The sequence below is a fragment of the Micromys minutus genome (assembly GCF_963924665.1).
Source record: "Micromys minutus genome assembly, chromosome: 3".
NCBI classification, from domain to species: domain Eukaryota; kingdom Metazoa; phylum Chordata; class Mammalia; order Rodentia; family Muridae; genus Micromys; species Micromys minutus.
In genome coordinates, this window is record NC_137972.1 from 46,572,136 (window position 1) to 46,589,951 (window position 17,816).

At 43.1% G+C, this 17,816-nt stretch overlaps 1 protein-coding gene across 1 annotated transcript in view; it reads left to right on the forward strand.

The window, feature by feature from the left end:
- Positions 1–621: 621 nt before the first annotated feature.
- Positions 622–17,816, forward strand: part of FOXP1 (forkhead box P1) — a 143,702-nt gene continuing 126,507 nt past the window's right edge. The window contains exon 1 of the mRNA XM_080914723.1: positions 622–810. The gene's annotated coding sequence lies outside the window, so the exon portion shown is untranslated. The remainder of the gene's footprint in view (positions 811–17,816) is intronic.

A 17,816-nucleotide genomic window follows, 5' to 3' on the forward strand; every position in this document is an offset into this window, starting at 1 on the left:
TCTGTCCCTCAAGCCATATGCCAGCCTGTAGGTTTTTCTCTTACATTTTCCAGTGAGATCATTCCATATATGATTCCATCTGCTCTAAGCTTTCTGTGGAAGTTACTGTTACTATGGTGGCCCGAATTCCTGTGGTCCACTGCCTAGCGCTGTCTCTTTATTTGGATGCAGATATGGTGGAACTATAGAAAACGTGTTTTCTAAATTTCCTCAAGAAGAATCCAGTAGGACATGGCATGTCTAGTGAGAGCCCTTCCTTGTCTCCTGAGCTTTAAATTTCTCTCATCCCTCCTGCCCCTTGTCATATCTGTCCACACAGTGCCAGCCATTCATACTTATAGATGTCAGGGCAGCTATTTAGTGGGGATGAAGAATCTACTTACACATGGTGCTGTGTCTGAGGAGTCATGGGTAATTATGCCAAATCAAATGAAATGTAAACATATTCTGGAAAGTTTTCTCTGTAGACTAACAAGAAGGTTTGTTTGCCATTTCTTTTGCCTAGAAATGAGAAAGGCGAGGGTCATCTTTGAAGGGCTTTTCCTGAGATCCGCTTTGTGAGGGAGTCTCCAGGCATGTGTGATAATCAAGCTTCTCCCCTCCTTTTTCTAATAGGCCCTGCAGGTGGCAAGGCAACTCCTCCTTCAGCAGCAGCAGCAACAGCAGCAGCAGCAGCAGCAGCAGCAGCAGCAGCAGCAGCAACCACAGCAGCAGCAGCAACCACAGCAGCAGCAGCAGCAGCCGCAGCAACAACAGCAAGTTAGTGGATTAAAGTCTCCTAAGAGGAATGACAAGCAAGCAGCTCTTCAGGTAGCATTCTTTTTCAAAATCTTCCTGTCATACCCTTTCGTGTGGCTGAGGAGTCTTGCAGAGGTGGGTTATTGTGACCATTGCAAACCATCTAAGGAAATCTTGTGCAAAATATGTGCGTTTAGTTTACAAGATGACTATGAAATCATGACTAAACTCTCTCTGACCAGAAGCTTCCTTTTTTGTATACCTAAAGTTTTAATGTTGGGGGGAGTCCAGCATACAAGGGGGCTCATGCATGAGTAACGCAGTTCTGGTCACATCCATCCACCTGACGTCACCACGCCACCTTTCCAGGCCCAGGTAGCCATTTTTCTACCTTCAAGTTGACTCTTTAGCTTCCACAAATGGGAGAGAGCAGACAGTACTTGCCTCTCTGGATCTAGCTAGTTTCCCTTACTAGTGTCCCCTTGTCTCATGCATTTCGCTGCAGATGACAGAAAGCTGTTGTGTCTGTTCTTTGTGGGTGAAACGACTTCATTGCTGTTAATCCACTGATGATAGGCATGTAGGCCAATTCCGTGTGTTTGAAGATCTTGTCAGTATGCCAATATGTTATTCATTTTCTGGTGCTGTGATGAAACACCATGACCAAGGCAGCTTCAGGATGAGTAAGTTTATTTGGACTTACTATCTAGAGGGATGAGAGTACATCTTGGCTGAGAGGCACAGCAACAAGTGTGAGACTTGGCAGCAGGAAGCTGAGAGCTCACGTCTTCAGCCCTAAGAGGGAAACAGAGAGTGATATGGCATGTGTAAGGCCTTTGGTCTCCAAGCCAGACCCCAGTGACGTCCTCCAGCAAGGCTGACCGCATACAGCTCCACAAACAGTGCCACCACCTGGGGACCAAGTGTTCAAATGCCTGAGACTTTGGGGGACATTCCATGTTTAAACCAACACAACTGATTTTGTTTCGTTTGGACCATGGTTTTTTCTTGTTTTTGTTTGAGGATTTTTGTACTATTTGAGGACCTGTCATTATACTTTTTATAGTGACTAGATTAATTAATTGACTCTCCCATGGACAATACATAAAGTTTCTTATTCTGGAGACACATTTTATTCATAACTAGGGCACGGGGTACCGTGATATTTTTAACACCTCATAGCCTTTGGACCAAGGGAGCTGTTCACCATTCCACAGTGCCCACCGTGTCCTCGAGTGCTGCTTACCAGCTGCAGATGTCTACAGTGCCAAGAGTTTCTGCTTGGCTCCAGGAGGGTGCGGTGCTTCTGCTATCATACGGGGAAGAGGATAACAGGATACATGCCCTCCTTCAGTACGTTTGCAGAAGGTTTCCGAATCATTCATTGAAAACGGGGAACAATTTTTACTAAATGATAACAAAAGAAGATTGTTTCAGCAACTTCCTACGTTGAGCTCATCAAGGCCAAAGGAGTTAATAGAGTAGAAGGAGAAGTGAGTCCGTAAAATCTAATTTGGATTTGGGTCTCGGAATAGAAAATTGTGGTATAAAATTAAAAAAATAGCAAGGCAGGGTATTTAGGGACAGATTCAAGGTAGAAGGTAGGTATTAGGTGCCCCCCTCCCCCATTGGAGGCCAAGGATGTGTTTCTCAGTGTGAATTTTGTAACCATTTGTGATGAGCAATAACACAGTGTGTTACTAGTCAGTATGATCTGCATGTGCCTACTTCCCCTTGGATTAGAATAAGCTAATGCCAACTTCTAAACAACCCTGCACATGTGGTCCTGTTCCTGGTAAGCCAGTTCTAGCTTTCCTACTGTGCCAGAGAAACTGTCCCTCTTCCAAAAAAGTCCAACCTCATAGTACAGGTGATTGGACAAGTTGAATATCAGAAGGAACTGTTTACAAACTCTTCTGAAGACAGCCTTTTAGTAAACCACCAGCAACTCCCACCCTCCTAAGGATATGTGGGTGCTGGTGTGTGAGACAGGTATAATGAGGTGCGGTGCTGTGGAGGGTGGATGTCAGGTGTTGTAAGAAGGGCTTTGTTGTGCAGATGTCTTAAGAACAGCTCAGGAGGATGAAATATGACTGTGTTGACCTTTCAGCGGTGAGCTTATTTGTCAGGATTCAAATAAGTTGAAAGGATCAAACTGAACAGTTTCCTTAGTCAGTCTGGGAATTGTGTTTCAGGGGTCAGCAGCAGAGGCCACATTGCAGATTCCACAACATAGCCAATTGTTGGTACATATTAAAGTACCAGGGCATCTCCTGCAGACAGAGACACAATTAAAATTCTAATTTATTAATGTATACAGGGAGCTGGCCCAGCCTGTCACTCAGTGATCCAGATGCCTGTCCGTTCTTTGGCCTCCCTCTTGGAGCCCCTCACAGCCTTGAGAATACTAGGAGTCCTGTTGAATTTAGCCAGCCCCAAGTGCATTGGAAAATGGCAATATAAGACCGGGAAGCGCAGCTTTGGTTTGCAGTTTAAAACAATATACAGAGAGACTGTCCAATCTCAGTGCTGAAGAGAGTCTAATATCACTTACGAATAAAAATAAACTGGATTTGCTTTTCTTTGTACACGTATGTGTGTGTGTTGCACAAGAAAGACTGATAGCAAGTGTGTTACTCAGTCTAGCTTCACAGTTTTTTGCTTTTGAGACACATCAAAGTTTTGGTTGGCCTGGAACTTGCTACTATAGACCATGTTGGCCTCAAACTCATAGAAATCCACCTGCCTCTGCAATAAAGGTTGACACCACCATGTCAGGCATTCCAGCCCCAGTACCACGGGCTTAAAATGTTGCATTTATGGTAATGAATAGGGGTTTGTTTGACCTAAATAGATATGTGATGTATAGTCTCAGGATTTCTTTTTGAGGGCTCTGGTTTTTCTTGACAATTGAAGATTTTAGCAACCAACCCAAAAAATCTGACACAGTAGCATGTCATGGATCATGGCTAGGGCATGTGTGAGACCTGTGATGTGTATCTACACTTCTGTGCAGAAAGGACGGAAGGAGCATGGCAATCAGGAATCGTGGTCTACTGCAGATGGTGCTGAGCTTCCCCTTGGCTCCTCTGTGGCAAATTGATGAGCAGAGAATTTAGGCTGAGTTTTAAGAGTTGGCCTATGTATGTGTTCCTGTATGGTGTATGTTGTCTTGTGTCCAGACCTGCTGCTGAATGTAGGGTCACTTTATTAGTTGAGTCTTGCCTTCTATCAGAAAGGAGAAATTGCTAACCTCAGTAACACAGTCTATCACCTTGTCATATAAGAAGAGTGTAGACATGGGGCTTCTCTGAAGACATAACCTTGACATTGACGTCTATCCTAGCGTACCTTGTCCTTCTCATGGGTGTCTCACCTGGAGTGGCTCTAAAATGAACAGGAAGCTTCACCACACTGCACAGGGTTTCTCTCTGAGCCTCTCTTTTATCCTTCAAGACTCTGAGGGCTGTGGTGGCAGATTTCAGATCTGCACAGAGGAATGTCTGATGGGAAAGGAATATTTGATCTGCTGAGAGCTTGAGATGGGGGTGGGGTAGAAGCCTCAAATCCCCAAGTATGCTGTGGCTCATACTGTAAGCATATCTCACACTCCTCCCCTTTATGTTTAGCGACATACTTCATGGGCTGATGAGACAAACAAAAGAAAAGGGAAAGTGAGCAGAGGCTCTAAGTGGTTACTCAGTGGAGAGGAGAGATCAGGAACCCAAGTCAGACATCCCCAAAGTGGACTAATTTCAAACAGGAGAGAAACACATACTTCTTATGCATGCTAAACTAAGCGCAGGGTGTGCAGTCTCAGGACAGAGCCTAGTTAAATGATGAAGAAGGCTTGAACTAGGAACATAGGCTGCTTTTGAGTTCTTGACTGGAACCCGACTCACTACCCCACATTGTCTTCTTTGCTTACACTGTTAATGTACCTTGTGTCTATCTTTTATAGATGATAGAATTGGAAGTTGAGAATTAGCTCCATCCTCAGTTCACAATCAGAGCGATCTGCATTCATTAAGTGCATTTTGGTGAACATCTCAGAGAAGCCACCATGTGCTGGGTGCTGGGCTGGTGCTGGGTAGGACCCTTCATCGTAGGCATAGACGTTTCCTTCAGGATCCCGTGCAACTATAAGGGAATTAATTCAAATTTGCTTTAAAAAATTAGAGGTGGGTAAAAACAGTAGGCTGCTTTTTATAAATATTTATATACTTATGAAGATTGCTTAAACAACTGAACTAAATGCCTAACTAGGTGCCCTCATAACCTCCAAAACATTTGGCTCTACTAGCAAGGGATTAGTTTGTGGCAGATGAGCAATCTTTATTGATCAAATTTTGGAACTTTGACCACCATGTCTGGGTAGTGATTCCTTTTGGTTCTTTAAGCATTTCAGTTGTGGGGTGGAAGACAACACTGGAAGGAAGTCAAATGACACAGCTTCTCCTCAGAAAGTAAAAGTACATGTGGGTTAGAGCAGCCTGCAAGTCGAGACAGAGAGCCAGCCCTGTGTATTGCTTTCACTGGGAAGCTGACCACAGCTCCAGGCTGTCTTTACAGAATATGAACTCAAAGCCTGGCATCTGGTTGGTCCCTTTCCCTCCAAGGCTATGTACTGAGCAAGCCCCTGACCTAGGAGGACATTTTTTTTCCCTGTAAAAATCAATAGTGAAGCACCCCCTTGAGGATTAGTCTTTGGCTCAGGATTGGAAGGGGTTGTGCTTTGAGGTTAAATCAAAGACTCAACAAGTGTCTGGTTTTGTTTGTTTGTTTTGCAGTTATATAGAATGTGACTTAGACAGGGAGGTTCTTTGCATTGCCCCAGATCATTTCTATGTCACTTACCAGGGACTAATTTGCTAAGAGGAAACCCTTAAAGGAAACGTCAGTTTTCTTTTGTACTAATGATATGAGATGCTTGCAGAATACAATATATCTTAAAATATGTCTGTGCACTGGGTTGGGAAAGTAGGTGATTCAGGTAATTAAATGTATCTGTTGATATTCCTAGTGAACAATGCCTACATCTAGCATCTTCGATCTTAAAAACAGATCAGAAAGGTCAAATGTTTACCTTTGATGTCTCATTCTGCATACCTTTGGAGAATCCCAAGTCCTTGAAGGTTATTTTGATAAAAAATAAAAACATAGAAATGACTTTTTCCAGACAGTTTTTCTCTGTGTAGTCCTGGCAAGCCTCGAACTCACAGAGACTCAACTGCCTCTGCCTTCCAAACGCTGGGGTTAAAGCTGTGGACCACCACCGCCACCCAGCAGAAATGGTGGTTTTTAAGTTATGAAATCTTCTATGACACAGACTATCTGAATCATGACGGAAGGAGCCAGAGACATGGTTCAGTAGGTAAGGACATTTGCATCAGGAGCTTGAAGATCTGAGTGTGATCCTCCAAAGTGGAGGGAAGAAACAGAGGACACAGAAACAGAACACACAGCATTGTCTTCTGACTTTCACACATGTACTGTGTTACATACACACACATCATATACCCACTGACACACACTGAGAATAGTTTCAATGTGTACACATATAACGAGAACCCTGGCCTTCCCTCCCCTTAGTAAAACATCTATGTATGCAGAATTTTGCATCCAGTTTTTAAGGGTTTCATGTGGTTCAAAGAGCCTAAGTCCACACTCCTGACTGTAGATTTTGTTTTGAATAATCCTATTCTGTCTTTGTCTCCAGAATGGTGACATGAGTTGTGTTGTATGTTCCACTTTATTTAAGTGTAATACAACCATGTCCTTTGTCACAACAGGGCAACCCCAGTCCATGCCTGGGTAGGTGTATTTATTGGTGATTTCACTCTCATAAATATCATAATGTGGGCATTTATATATGGTTATCTTACCTCTGTGTACTTAAATATTAAAACACAAATTAAATGCTAATGGTTTATATCAAGCTGCTTTAGTTAGGGTAACTATTGCCTGATAGAACACTGTGACCTAAAGCAAGTTGGGGAGGAAAGGGTTCATTTGGCTCTCTTTCCCACAGTACTGTGCCTCATCAAAGGAAGCCAGGGCAGGGCTCAGACAGGACAGCAACCTTGAGTCATGAACGATGCAGAGGCCATAGAGGGGTGCTGCTTGCTGGCTTGCTCCTCATGGCTTGCTCAGGCTCCTTTCTTATAAAACCCAAGACCACCAGTGCAGGAGTAACATCACCCACAACGGGCTGGGCCCTCCCTCAACAGTCATTAAGAAGATGCCTTACAGACTTGCCTATGACTTGTTATACATTGGCATTTGCTTAGTTATGGTTCCCTCCTCTCAGATGACTTCAGTTCATGTCAAATTGACATGACACAAAACTCTCCAGCACACAGACCCCAGCATACATCATCAGGGGCAGAGTATGCGGGATGAGGTACATTTGTTCAGTACTCAACCTGGACCAGCCCCATTGCATTTCTGTAGAGTAGGTGACCATGTCCCAAAGAAAGGAAACTGAAGTCTGAAAGGTTAGTGGGCCATTCCATGGAACACCCAGACAGGAATATAACACTGATGGGTAGCCAGGCTTTGGAGTGTCAGAGGCCATCTGTGTACTACCAGAAGCTAGTAGCCCCTTTCCTTTTCTTCCACATACATATATCTCCTCCCTGAGAATTATGACATCATTTCCATGAATAAGCAGATTATTATGTTTTCTATATTGTAAATAGAAGTCAAATGAACAAAACTCAGTTCCTCTGTAAATATCTGACTTCAAATGAAGGGGCACTTACATCTACGTAATTTTTTAATTACAGCTGTCTATATATCTTCATGTGTGTGTATATGTACTTGCATGTGTGTCTGTGCATTTTTGTGTGTGTCTGCACTTGTTTCTACATCTGAACAGGGCAGTGGGCAGCAGTGAAGAAGAGTGCTTCCTTTTCCTCAAGGCTGATTGCCCCTCTGAGCTTCTGTATGTTGGAACATGGAATACTGTGTTAGAATCACGGCATGGGCTAGGAGGTGGAGAGGGACAAGGGAAAAAACATACTTGACTGGTCAAAAATGTGTAAATTGCTGACAAAATGACACATGTAATTAAGAGCGTTCCTACCATTTTACCTTGTGGTTTCCACCTCCAGTGTTGAAAAAGAGAGCGACTCCCACCTCGCTAATTACCATTATCACTGAAATGCTGGGGTTGGAGTCATTAGTTCCATGTGCATTTAATTAGAGGAAGGCTGAAATTGGATTTAACTTATTACTTTTTCATGGATCACTTTCTTGTCATCACTTCAAATTGGATTGCAGCCCCAGGTAACTAATTATGAGAGCCACAGGATCAAGAGTGAAAAAAAAAAAGGTAATTAGGAGTAACACCGTCGGACCCTCACTGGCCATCTCCTTGTGCTCCAGCAAAGGGGGTGAGGGGAACAAAAGACACAAGTGTAGTTTGCAGCATTGCAGGCTGGGGAGTTAGAGCCCTGAGTGGTTGCTAAGCATCATGGGAGTGTGTCACCACCCAGAGTGGCTTCTGTGATACACAGCTGAGTTTAAGATGTTGACTCCACGTGCTCCCACTCTCCGTTTCTCATACCTAGATTAGACCCGTGAAAACAACAGATTGGGTGGAGGGATGAGGCTTCTCAGCAACTGTGTCAACTGAGGACCTCCTGGGTATGATTACAGCAAAGCTGTCAAGAGACCTGCCTGCCAGAACACAGAGCAGTTTACGTCCAGGGAGCAAGAATTTAATGAACGTATTAATGTTCCAGAACCATCATTCATATCTGATGGGAGGACATATCAGCCGCATGACAGTAAGGGTTAGAGTTTCCATATTTGGAAGTTTTGTCAAAGTTTCCGGCATCCTATAATGTTCAGGTCATTTCCTTTGCTTCTGGTTTGTTTCCCCTCCAGACCCACATAGCCCAAATTCTGTAGGAGCTTCCTGGGGTTCTGTATCTCCTTCCACCCTCATTGAAAATCCTTTAAATTATATTGCTTCCATGTGTCGAACAAAACTCAGAGCTACAAGCAATCAATTTTATAGACACTGTCTGAGAAAAATGTTGATGACAGTTAGAGGGTGTGAAAGGATTGGATTATAAAGTCCAAAGTGCTAAGTGTGGAAATGGGGTGTGTGTGTAGTGTGAGTGTGTATGTATGTATTGTGAGTGTGTGTGTATTTGTATATTGTGAGTGTGTATGTGTGTATATTGTGAGTATGTGTGGGAGTGTGTGTATGTGTTTGTGTATGTGATTGTGTGTCAATATGTATGTCTATTGTAAGTTCGTGTGTATGTGTATTGTGTGTGGTGTGTATATATGTATATGCACACATGTATACATGTGTCTTTGTGTGTGTGTCTGTGTGTGCATGTTCAGAATTCTATAAGTCAGATTTCCCCAAGAAATGGTTCCTCTTAGATAGACCAGAAGGGCGTAGTCGTTAAGAGTGTGGACTGTTCTTCCAAAGGACCCCGTTTCAATCTCCAGCACCCACGTGGTGTCTAACACCTGTCTGCAACTCCAGTTCCAGGGTTCCCTATGCCTTCCTCTGGCCTCTGTTCATTCATGCAGGTAAAATACCTCTATACATGAAAATAAATATAATTTTGATTAAAAAGAAGAAGGAAAAAGAGAAGGAAGGAAAGAAGGAACCAGATGAGTGTCCACTCTGGCAACCCAGTGAGAATCTCCTTATGAAATCCAACAGGGAGAAAAACACTTGGCTCTCCATTAAAGTGACTCACCAAGCAGCCGGCTACAGTGCCTTTATGTTGTTTAAAATTCGTTTTAATGTTCTGCTAATATAAGCAAATAACGGTGACTCAGTGGTTGAGTGCCTTTCCCACCCTAGTGAGCCAGGCTTGCTCCAGAGTGTCACCCAGGATGAGCCTCCCCACCCCACCACTATAACCACTCATCAGAGGTCACCACGTTAGTGTTACTGCAAAGTGATAAAACACCCTTCCGGGAATTACACGTCTCTTTCCTGTGTAATCCTTCTAAGCAAACTGGCAAGACCCAAAATAGTAATCATCAAGTCTAATGCAGAAAATTAAGGCTTTTCAGTTGGTGTTGTTGGAACATCTTAAGTTGATTTAGGATTTCTGTACACAGTATTCGTCTGTGGTTGAAAGGGGCCACGCTGAGGTCAAGTGATGTAGTGTTTTCCATTTTTCCATATGAGCCTCTCAGTGTGTGATAAAAGCGAACTCCTTTATTTTCTAAGTCTGCAAGAATTTCTGATGAAGTCAGAGGTCAGTGACGCTCCCTGTCAGTCTGAGCAGCTTGGTAACTACTGGCTTTTCTTTATTTCTCTCTCTCTTTCCCTTTCATTCTTCTCTTTTTTTCTCTCTCTCCCCCTCCCCTTCCGTGTGTGTGTGTGTGTGTGTGTGTGTGTGTGTGTGTGTGTAACTTTTCTTCCCTGCTTCCAACTCTACACTGTGCCACTTTTCTGACACATGCCCAGTGAGGTCCTCCAATCTGAAACTCATTAGCACACAGCCTTGGACCCTGTCCAGTGGTTAGAAGATTTCCTGAAGCCTAGAATAACAGCATTCGGTGTAACGCCAGAGACTACAGTGACAATGGGGGCAGTCGTGTCCCCTGGCACCGTGCCTGGGCAGGAAAGCCAGCTGACCTCAAAACACAGTGAGACAGAGGTCACACATATGGTATGGGCTCACAAACTTTGATCCTTGGAAAGTCTCCTCTGAAACCATGGGCATGGCAGCTTTTTCCCTCCACTGGTCCTTTCAGATGGGCCTGCAGTGTCACCAGCGTGAGCAGTAAGAACATGAAAGCAATTAGAGAGCATAAAGCCCCGATCCCATTTGTCACTTCTGAAGCTAGTGGCTGTGATCCTTCCTTCATGCATGCATTCATGGTTTTCAACCTGTATTCACATGAAAGTCACTCCGTGGAGAGCCTGTGATCAAGACACTGGCCTTGCCCTGACCTCAGAAGAGTTATGCTGCGGGTCAGGTTCAGTTAAGCCAGGTTTTCAGACGGGCATCTGTCCAGAAAGATAACTGTAATGATAATAAATACTGAAGGGTTATACAGTCCTTACTAGCAGGCCACTACTCTACAGCCGTGGGAGGCTTATCATCATGCCTGTTGTATTTGCCTATACATGTGCGCACACATACACACACACAGGTATGTGAGTACGTGTAGAGGCCAGACATCTGTGTTGGGATATATTCCACCTTATTATTTATGTGTGTCTGTGTGAGCATTTGCCGTATGTTGAGAGGCCATAGACTGCATGAGATTCCTTAGCACAGAGTTCCAGAAGTTTTCCAGGTAGGTGTTCAGGACCTCTGGCAAATGCAGCAAGTGGTCTTAGCCACCAAGCCATCTCTCCATGCCTCTCATCTTATTTGCCGAGACAGAGTCTCTCGGTAAACCTGAGGCTTACGGATTAGGCTGTGCTGGCCCGCAAGCCTCGGAGATCCTCTTGCGTGTTGCCTCCCTAGATGGAGTCCCAGGAGCTCCTGCTGCCCAGATTTTACACGGGTCCTGAGAATCTGAACTTAACTTATCTGCCAACGTAACGGATCCCTGACTGACTCCTCTTCCCAGCCTGCACTGTTCCCATCTCGGAGATGAGGAAAGTACAGTGCAGAGAAGTGATCTTACCAGAGGCCATAAACTTGATGAGTGACCCATCAAGACGCCCACCATGTCCTTTGGCGAAATTCTCAGCCATTAGTTTGAAACTGCCTTGAGATTGTCCTAGCCCAGTATTACAGTGCAGGGAACAGAATGGGTGTTGGCGGTACTTGGTGCTCCTCACTAACCACCAGACCACACGGTCTCCTAATTTGGACATGTGTTTATGGGCATGTCTGAAAAATAGCGCCTGTAATTGAAATATGCACTTTCTAAAGGGAAATGACGCTTGGGAAAGGGAAGAAAGCCGGGTATTACTCAAAGCCTGCAGACCACTCTGTAAGTAATTGTCTAAACGCAGCCGTTGAAATTGAGAAGCAGTTTGGAAAATGTACAGTTTGGGAAATTTGTGTTTCGATGTAATTACGGTAGTTGTGAGCTGATGTCATGCCTAGTAACTGTTTTTGTATTGCCTACGCCTTTGTTACCGAGTTGTGATATCATGAGCGAACTATTATAAACATACCATGGATATAGCATGCTTGTGTAACAAAAGATCGGGAACTTTTATTAAGTTTGTTTTGCTTGTCATATTGTAAAAATTTATTATGTGTACTGTGTATATTAGAAACAGATTTGGGTAATTCTGTCTAAATGAAGTCATCCCGGCTATTTCCAGACTGTCTGTTTTTGGTTGTGAATAATTTTCATACATCAGATGGTTGTCATATTTAGTCGCTCTCAAGATTTTAAAGAGAACATATCCCATTTTGAACTTTCCTTTCGCTATATACTTCTTGCTATTGGGGATTGTTTGATTTTGAAATTATTGCCCAGTAAATTACAGCAACCAACCGCTCATTGTTTTGGAAGGGCCTGGGTTGCTGCCTTCTATTCATAGCTTGCCCTGCTCGTCAAAAGAACAGATTTTTAACTACTTAAGTAGAGTTTTAAAGTCGCCAGGACTCAGCTGGGCAAGGAGCACCAGCCCTTGTCCTTTTTCGTTACAGCCTAGTGAATTATTCTGGTAAATATTCAGGTCGACAGAGCCCGACATTTATTGGGATTCCTGATAAATGTGGATTTTAAATGGGTAGTTTGAAACCTTTGGGTGCCTTACACCTTTCCAGCCACTTTCTTCTACTTCCTGTGACTGCCTTCTACTTCCTGTGACTGCCTTCTACTTCCTGTGACTGCTGAATATTTAGAACCAGAATGCTCCAGAATATTCTGTGGACTACTCAGCTTTTGTTTCTCCTTATTTTTCTCACCGCTGACCTCCAAATCTGGCTTTCCTCCTGAGTTGTGGTGCCACTGAATTATTATCTTGTCTCTGTGTATACCCATTCTAGTGGTATATGTTACAGCAGCTGGCTTATATGTGAGGGAAATGGCTTTCGATAACTTCTTCAGATTGGTGTTTCTGTACTCTGTGCCTTTTTCTCCTGTTCACGTTGAGAACCTAAGTTCGCCCTGTCTCCCGTGTTTGTGTTGGGTTCCTTGGTTCCTTTACAGTGTGTCCTCTCTTTTATCAGGAATGCACGGATGATTTGAGCCCATGGCAACTGCTCTTAGCTGTCTCCCAGGTCCTTAAGGCAGCTTGTCTCTGGCAGATGACTCTGACTCTGACCATGTTAGTCAGCAGTCCTAATGTTCTTTCTGCTTCTCATCCGTTCTCTTCATTTTCTTCACATTACCATCTGCCCTTCCTCTGCTGTCCTGTCACCATTCCTGCCTCTGTATCCCCTGGTGCCACTCAGGTACATAACACAGATCTGGGCAAGGGCTTTGTGTCCTTCTTGTGCCTAGCCCCCAAACCCAGAGCACCTTTGTGGGTATTTTATGTTCTACACATCCCTCTAAACCTTTCTATGACACCATATGCTCTGCCCTTCAGAACTAAGATCCCCTTACCAGTCAGACCAAGTCCAAATTCTGCCTTCCTTAGCTCAGCACTGAAGTAGAGACCCCAAGAAGACAGCTACAGCCCTGCTGGGGAGAATGGGAGAGACATAGAAATTAGAATTATAATTGTTTTTACAACAGGTATTGTAAGTCCTCAGGAAACCATTTGAAAGCCAAGGACTTGGAACTGCAGTGCTCACCTACCCTGGTGCCTGCTGTTCAGAATAAATTAAGCTTGGGGATTAAATTATGTTACATTGCAAGAGACTCAATTTCAATCTCTCTCTCTCTCTCTCTCTCTCTCTCTCTCTCTCTCTCTCTCTCTCTCTCTCTCTCTCTCTCTGTGCCCCATGACTTGAGCACTTTCTCCTTTCTTCCACTTCTCTGTGTACTGTCCCACGGTCTCAGGCCTCTTCTTTATTAGTTAATCTATGGCTGCTGGTTAGCATATTCCTTCTCAGTCCTTGGCTATTGGACACACAGGCTACATATTCCTTCACGCGCTCATGAATAGCCACTTCTCAGAGCTAATGAAACCATACTTAGTATGACAGCAATGAAATTATGTCTGATATTTTATTTAATAACACAAATGGATTGTTATTTATTCTAGAAATAAACGTAATAATAGTAAGCCACGTAGAATTACACAAAGCAGAAAAATTTTCTTGTATCCACCAGAATGAATATGAATATGTGTTTGTGTGTGTGTTGGTGTGTATTATGCTAAGAGTGCTATTCAAGGGATTCTGGGTCCAGGTCAGACTCTGTAATTGACTATTCATGTTTGCCTGGGGCATCAGTATTAGAAGCAGTTGTCTGTTCACCAGGATTGACCATTGACTGACAAGTAAAAATCATACCAAAGTGTAAAACTACTTAATTTTTTGCGTTTCAGTTTTTTTGTTTGTTTGTTTGTCTGCTTATTTGGTTTTTGTTTCACTTTGTTTTGTTTCTCTGAGGTGCTTAAAAGATTTTTTTTATAGTTATGGAAACCCTGCCCCAGGTTAAATATATACTTAATATGTTTCTCCAATATCCTTCAGAATGCTGGAGCAAATTCTATTTGTATACAGCACTATATCTCCTTATGGTCAGGTCTAAAGTATACTCTGCCCTTTAACTGCATTACCTGTGTAGGATGGCTCTTTGGAACTCACATGTCCCACTTTCTGGAAGGTGGGAGGCTGAACCGTACTACTATTAATAGTATGCCTCCCATGTCAGACCGAGAAATCAAGTCCTGGTAGCATGTTATTCCTGTGTGGCCCTCGGAAAGTAACTTAGACTCTCCTTGTTTCCATTTTCTCATCTAGAGAATATGGCTGGTTACCCAGCCTACCTACAGGTAATTATGAAGGTTAAGTGATTAATGCCTGAAAGTAGCTCACACAGGGCTTGAGAAACAGAATTCTCAGAAGAGGCAGCTCTTCTCATAATCACGTCTTAAAGGGAAACAGCTAACTTGCAAGACTCCAGGTTACATATTTCAGCTTACTTGCTATTCCACCACCTAATTTGAACAGTGAACTGGGGACAGGCTTTGTTGTCTACCCATTGCTAAGTGCATTTAAAGAAAACCTCAGACTTCTCCTCTGAAAATCAAAATGATCATAGCTCCTATGCCAGGGTCCTATTAAAAGATTGGCTGAGTTGATGGCTTGGACAGAGAGGTAGCAGGTACTTAGTGCAGGTCTGCTGTCGTCTTGGCTCCTGGTATGTTGACGTTTGAGTCTTAACTGCCTAGCTCTATTTTAAAGCGGGATGATGCTCTTCAGAGATGGCATTTAAGAGTAAGTAGGTGGTTAGGAGACAACCGTACTTTCTCCTTTGCATCTGTTGGCGAGTGACTTTCCCTGGCCACGTGTATCTACCACATTGAAGTTCTCAACACAGACCTTAAAGTAACCCCACCAGCTTCTCAAACTAAGAGGCGCCAAAATCCTTCATTCCTTGTAAGCTGACTCTTTTAGGTATTTTGTCAAGATGATAATTTTAATTCCTGTTGTTGATGCTGTCATGATGGGCTAGTTCTTTCCATATGGTACATTATCTATGAATGAGTATCATACTGTTCTGAAAAACCCATCCTGGTGTCCCTTATGAACTAATGCTAGTTTTCCAAGGCAAAGAGAAGCAATTATTGAAATCTCACCTGGTCACTCCTGACCATGCCTATAACAAGTGAGGTGATCTGTAAAAGCTTCTGTGTGTGTGTGTGTGTGTGTGTGTGTGTTCATGTGTGTGCCTGTGTGTGTATATGTGAGTGTGTGTCTGTGTATGTGTTTGCTTGTGCATATATTTGTATGCCTGTGTGTGCATGTGTATGCCTGTGTGTAAACATGTAGATGCCAGGGATCATTTGGAAGTTATTCCTTGGGTAAAGACACTTTTTTGTTGTTGTTGTATTAAAACAGTCTTCCACTGACCTAGAACTCATCAAGTAGTCTAAGCTGGCTGGCCAGTGAACCACAAAGATCTGCCTGTCTCTTTCTCCTGGTGCTGGCATTATAAGCATATACCACCACATATTGCTTTATTATTTTTTTTAATAATGGATTCAGGGATCAAGCTCAGGTCTTATGCTAAAATAGCAAACAGCTGAGCAACTGAGCCATGTCTACAATCTGTAGGTGCTACTTTCATGAACGTGTTACCAAATGAGAAAGTGATGAATTAGTGAATGAGCAAATGAATGAATGACATATATAAGCTAACAGAAATGTAAATTGATAAACTCCTTTCAATAACAAGGCCGCACACTAGTCTCAGGTTCATAATCCTCCAATAACATTTCAAGACCGTAGGCAGCATTAAAAATATTTAAAGGCAGTCCTGCCCTGATCAGACTTCAAGGGCCTGAAATGTGTGCTGGGAACAGAATGGAGACTAAGAAGGCCTCCACACGGAGAGGAGACCACTCTAATGCCCTCTGCCTGCCTTGACAAATTTGATAATATGTTTAAGGCATACTATTAATGGTACAGAACTTTAATTCACAAGCATAGAAAATTAAAGGAGACTAAAGGCAAAATACGGAAATTTATATGGTGTCAAGATGAAGTCCAATGAAGCATAGTGAGGATGGGAAAGATTGCATAATGTATGTGGAAGGAGGATAGAAAATACACCTAACGCTTTCCTTCTGAAAGGATTTGGTTTACTTGACTATTTGGAATAGCATCACACTCAGGAAAATCTAAGACAAATGCAAGCAAAACAGAATTTAATTGAGCTATTATTTTGCAGACTTTGGCTTAGTTTCAGACAGTCTAATCAAATTGTGCTTTGCTCAAATAACTAATGTTAAATGCAGCCTACCAACAGATGTTTAAAAAGAGCCTAATTGGAAAATCTACATCCTGGATTTAGTCTGTCTCGCTGGAAAGAAAATAGCTTCCAATTTATGTCTTTGAGGACGACACTCAGTGACAAGGGTCACTGAGAAGACAATGTTCTCTTCAAGGAGGCTGGGTGCTCCAGTGGAATTATTTTGAAGCGTCAAGGATGGCACTTTAGAAATTCAATTTCTTGGAAATTCTCCAGCTCAATGCCACGTAGAAGCCTCCAGAGAAATCTCCTTTATCTTATGACATCACCGGGGTCCTGTTACACCCCTGGATTGTGTCAAGGGCTTGTGTGCTGAAATTTATACTGAGCCCTCCAAGTCCTGTAAGACACACACTGTTGGCATTTCATGGTGCTGTCAAGGGGGCTGGGTGATGGAGTTGACCTAGCCTCCTATCTCAGTTTCCAGTTTGTATATGTAAACTCTCAGACCTGCCATATTACCTGGAGTGTCTCAAGATCTCTGCAAAAATTGAATTTGGTTTGAGAGTAGCTCCTTTTTTTTTCTTTAGACATGGGGTCAGCCATTTTCTCTGTAAAAGACCAGATAGTGAATATTTTTGGCTTCGTGGGGCATACTGTCTCTATGGCAACTGCTCACTGTGCTGTTGTCGTGTTAAAATGGGCACAGACAATGCAGAAATGAATGAACATGGCTGTATTCCAGCACACTTGTGGGCCCTGAAGTTTGAATTTCAATTTTTCACATGTCATGAAATACTCAACTTTTGTATGTTATTCCAGTTGTTTAACAATATAATAGCAACTAATAGCCCCCAAGCCATACAAATAGAGGTGGTTAACCAGATCTGGACTATTAAACACTGACCATTCCTTTAAACAACCTGAAAAAGACAGAAGTCCAGTCTACATCACCAAGTCCCATGCATTAATAAGTTTTCTGAATGCCGTAAAGAAACCCCTAACAAGAAGCAAGTCAGGGGAGAGAGAGCTTATTTGAGCTCACAGTTCCAGGGGGTAGAGTCTGTCATGGCAGAGCAGGCAGGAGCTTATGGCCACTGGCTACACTGTATGGGTGGTCAGGAAGCAGGGAGAGAACAGCGGTCTGACAGTGCTTCTGCTTTGTATCCATAGCCAATATTTGAGTCCATAGAATGATGCCCACTTACCATACCTACCCAATTAGAATGTGTCTTCCCACCTCATTTAACACAGTCTAGAAAATCCCTCTGAGATATACCCAGAGGTTTGTCTCCCAAGTGATT